This window comes from Mandrillus leucophaeus, unplaced genomic scaffold (assembly GCF_000951045.1).
Source record: "Mandrillus leucophaeus isolate KB7577 unplaced genomic scaffold, Mleu.le_1.0 Scaffold86, whole genome shotgun sequence".
Lineage (NCBI taxonomy): Eukaryota > Metazoa > Chordata > Mammalia > Primates > Cercopithecidae > Mandrillus > Mandrillus leucophaeus.
In genome coordinates this window covers 4,396,792-4,401,652 of record NW_012109363.1, presented here as the reverse complement: position 1 = coordinate 4,401,652, position 4,861 = coordinate 4,396,792, and positions in this window count along the sequence as shown.

The window sequence follows — 4,861 nt, the reverse complement described above, 5'->3', positions numbered from 1 at the left end:
TGAGGTGTGTCCTTAGTATTTTCGTGGTTGAAGAAATTCAGCCACTGCAGGCTGAGGCTCTGCTTGCCAATATGTCAAATAAGGGGCTATATCAGAGAACACAAGACTTCATTGCGGAGATGTGGATGTGGCCACTTTTTCTTCCCTCAAACTTCTTGTCAGATTTTTGGCAATTGCTGTAAAAGAGTGCTCAATGGAAGTATTTTAAAGTAATGTTTTAATGTACTTATTGAAAATTCAGACATGTTTGAAGGGGATGGTTGGTTGGAGAGCTGATTATTGCAAGTCAGCAAAAATGTCTCTTAAATGGCACAGTGTAGCTGGCTTAATGCAGTCTGTTGAGACACAGGGTTTGGCATGAACCACATATACCATAGTTCCATCTGTGGGAACTCAATTACTTATAGGGTCTTACTATAATGGAACTTCACAGAGCTACAGTTCTAAGGTACAGAACATTTGATCACTGAGGACTGCATAGTCATCATTCAGAAGCGGTATCAGCATCATTTGCAGGGGTAGGACCTTCAGACAGCACAACAGGCCAAAACCTGAGACTCAGAAATGTTTTTAGCAACCAGGAAAGGAAGCTAAAGCCAGATTCTAGAGATAAGAGGGAGTGACAGATCAGGAACTAGGTAGTTGGCAGATAAGATCAAAGATGACATGAACACTGAGAAGCCCCAGTAGGCAGCTGGGCAGGGGGATAACTAGGGAACAGGAAGAGTAAGACCAGGTGAGCTAGAGGTGAAAGACCCAGCACTGTCAGCCCCTGATGGGGCCTCACTCCACTCCGACTGTTACAGATGTAATAGATGTCTGCAGTAGATGTTGGTCATTCTCTTCGGTTGCCCATTGATTGAATTCCATTCCAGTGTCTCCAGTGTGCAAAGCTCTCTGCCTTATGAGTGTTGTGGTGGGAGTAAGTTCATCTACCATGATGGAAGCAAAGATCGGCAGGTACTCACTCTCCCACCCTCTCTTGCAGTGAGGCCATGATCATGCAACCTGGGCTTTGCCAACCTCACACACTCCTTGATTTTGAACCAGGATCTGGGAACACACAGAAGCAAGTACTGCAGTGAATCCTCTGGTGGTGACAATGGCTGCAGCATGACCATCTCCCCACTGCAGCAGTGGCTGTGGGACTGCTGGTTACTGGATGCAATAAGATGAAGATTTCATGGTAGCAGTGATAGGAGTGTGTAGCCTGTGGCATCTGGGGATAAGTAGATGAAGAATGAAGGAGGAAGGACTGCTAACTTGGAGTTGGGAACCAGTTCTGCTGTGAGTTTTCGGGTGCTGTTCCTGGTCTGGCTCTCTAGATTTCCTAGTAATTCTATGAGCTAGCTATTACCCTTTTAAAACATTACTCTTCCTGCTCAAGTTAGCCAGATTTGATATCTGTTGCTTGCTACCCCAAATCCTGCCTAATATATTGTTATGTTCTACGTAGCAAAAAGACAAAACCAAAGAACAAGCAAGCCAACAAACAAACCAACCCCAAAACCTAGCGTCTGAAAGGCCAGTATATAACAATATCTCTTGCTTGTTGAAAATACTTGCTTTGTGCTGTGCTGAGCTATAAGGCAAAGTCTCTATAAAGCTGCCATGTTTCAGACCACACTTTCCCTCACAGTATAACTTTCTATGGAGGCCAGCTTGTCACCAGGTCCTGTTGGGTGAGGTGCTCAGAGTTGGGGGGACTTCCTGAAGGTACTGGGGCCAGGTTGACTTGAGAGTGGAGTCCTGCCTTGTACTGTACCTAAGAGCAGGGGTCTGGGGTTCTCCTTGGTCTCTTCCAGAGTCATTTGCAGGTCTTAACCTTGCTTCTTGCCCTCCCTTGACTTGTAGACATAATTCTTGCAATGACCTGGACTCTGCCTGATGTTCAATAATTTCTGCCTTTCACTTGAAATGTTGGGACCTCCTCCCAAACTCCCTCCTTTCCCCCTTGCCCCACTCCTAGCCCCTGGCTGGTCAGCTGACTTGGTGCTGGGCTAGAATTAGGGCTGAATAGGCCGCAGCCCTGCTTGGACATGCTCATTGCCTCTGTTTCTCCTTAAGATTCCTCTGCTTCTGCCGCCATGTCCCTCCCCTCACTAGTGTCCCTGTGTTCACAAGAATGCCACCATGCAGCAGCACATACCCCGCCCGCCGCAGAGCAAATTGCGACAAACGCCAAGGAGACCTTGATTCTGAGGCGCAGTCTTGTCTCTGCCAGAATCTCTTTATGTGCTTCCCACTGTGACAAATGCCCACCCTGTAGACAGAAACCTGAACAGAGTCTAAATTAAGAGCAGAGCCCAACAGCTGTGGTTTTCCTAAGGTTACCTCATCAGAAATTTTGTTTCAGGCAGTAGAAAAAAGGAATAATGCAAGTAGAGGAGAAACATCAAAGACAAATCAGATATATCAGATCCTCAATATCAAATAGCCAATCTAATACAGCATTGGCATCCAGAACCTCCTGAGCTTACAAGTTTTTACTTTTGTTATTATACAAAATAAATGAAAAGTAAAACTTCAACTAAAAGGAAGTGTTGAAGGCTTGGGTAGTTGGAAACAGAACTCTGGTTTAATCATTTATGTTTGTAATCAAAGTAATCAGCACTGATTTGTCCACTGTGATCAGCTCACAGCCTGCAATGCAATTCTTTTTATATTTACCTTTGGGTCTAACCTCTTCATCTAATTAGCGGTTACATTAGGCAGGAAATACGTGAATTTGCATAACCAGTATTCCACACTCTTTGCAAAGGGAGGCCCCTCTGCTAAGTTGGCAATTACACCAGCCTCATATCCTGTATTATTTGAAGTGCATTGACTGTAGGAGTCTCTGCATATGTTTAGTTCAGATGAATTTAGTCTAATGAGGTAAGGCCAAGGAACTCTAATTAGTTTGTGTGAACATGTAGACATCTCATGCTGTTTTGTGTGGGTTTATCTCTGAGAGAAAGAGCAATTCATCTTTTTTTTTTCCTGAGTTTTCTGATTACCCAACCCTAGGGGCCACGTTATTTCTTACCTACTTATCAATTCAGTTAGAAAAAGTTGGATGGCTTCACCAGCAGGTGTTGTAAAACTCTCAAAATTAGGATTGCTGAAATTCAATATAGGAGCAAATTAGGCCCTGTGGTGCTAGAAAGTTTTGAATGTTCCCCTCCAAAATTGTTCCCAAAATGTCTTTGTTTTTTGGAATCCACCAAAGCCCACTTGTCCCTGACACACTCAATATGAAAGGGACCCTTGGGCTTCTCCTTGATGGAACACATGAGGCCGAGAATAAATTACTTCTCAAAACTTGGCTAAGCTTTGCACTCTAGACGCAATCTAAGTTTTAAAGTTGTTTGGCCTCTGCAAGACACTGCACAGAGTTGGCTTCAAGAACTAGCCAAGCAAATCAAAAAGATATTCTATTCCTAACCGAGCAGATTCTGATTCAGGGAATGTCTTAAGTCTGCTGTTGAAAAGTCCAGACGACCTTCACAAAGCCTCAGGAACAAAAGAAAAAGAATTGCTTGCGGCTTATTTTGCATTTGTATTTTAATTGGTTCCAAATTAAGTTTGTGTCCAGCTTTATTACTCAATGATTGTTATGTTCAAATCTCAAAGATTCTTCTGGCCTAGAATTTTACTTCAATTTCAACGCTCAGAGCCAGGGAAGGTGTGATATTGAGGCTTCTTAGTTGCAGATAGAGGTCATTTCTGGTTAGTTTAAGCAGAAATGGAATTTATTAGGAGGGTATCAGAAAACTTACAGAAAGGACAGGGAGCTGGAGAAAACAGAAATCATGCAATAGTCAAAGGAGACCAGGGGGTCAGGGCCCTTGAGGATGCCGCAGGGAGAGGCTGGCTGGGGTATCTCCACTGCTTTTGTGGAGTATGGACCTGGGCCTAGCGCTGTTATAACCAGGAGAAGCTAAATGCCATTTCCAGGTTGCTGCTGACACTGCCACCAGGGAAACTTCTTGAGAATTCCCTGATTGCTTGCATCACTTAATCCAGAGCAAATTCCCAGTGGGGGCATCTAATTGGCTGAGGCCTCATCCCAGGCCCAAGTTACAGCTGCCAGGGTCTGAGAAAACAACTCTCCAAATTGTGGGTTTCCAAGGTGAGATGGCATCTGACCAACAACCAAAAGTCACACAATGAGAGTCCTCAGACACAGAAAGGGGGTTCAGATGATGAGCAGTCAATCAATCAATCAATCAATCATCAATCAGTGTCCCTCTGGGCAGTATGGAAGGGAGGGTGGCAGTAAGGTTTAAGCTAGGTGTTTGACTCTGAAGGGGACCTGAAGGAGCCAGGCAGCTCAGAATGCTCCCTGTACATTATTTCCAAAATGTGCTTGACTTTTGTGACACAACAGAAGGGGCACCAGGGAGACATGACTTTAGAATGAGGTTGAGAGTCTCATTGGGCAGAGGGGTGTGGAGACTAATTTGGCTGCCAAGGAATTGACACAGGAAGCTGAGAGCACAGGGCCCAACAGCATAGCAAGAACTTGTCAGGCCTTCCAGGGAACAACAGGGGTCGGTGGTGGTGGATGTTTAAGCCTCATTCTTGTCTCTCTTGGTGGATTTTTCCCTTTGACTTTATTAATTTTCAAACAGGTAGTGAGCTTGAACTTAGTTGTCCCAACAGTCTCCTGCTTAACATCTGTGTGTGTGTGTGTGTGTGTGTGTGTGTGTGTGTGTGTATCCTCTAATTCTTTCCTGGACTCTGATTTTTTAAATTTTAATTTCATTGTTTTAGAGACGGAGTCGCTCTGTCACCCAGGCTGTAGGGCAGTGGAGTGGTCATAGTTCACTGCAACCTCAAGCTCGTGGGCTCAAGTGATCCTCCCTCCTCAGCCTTC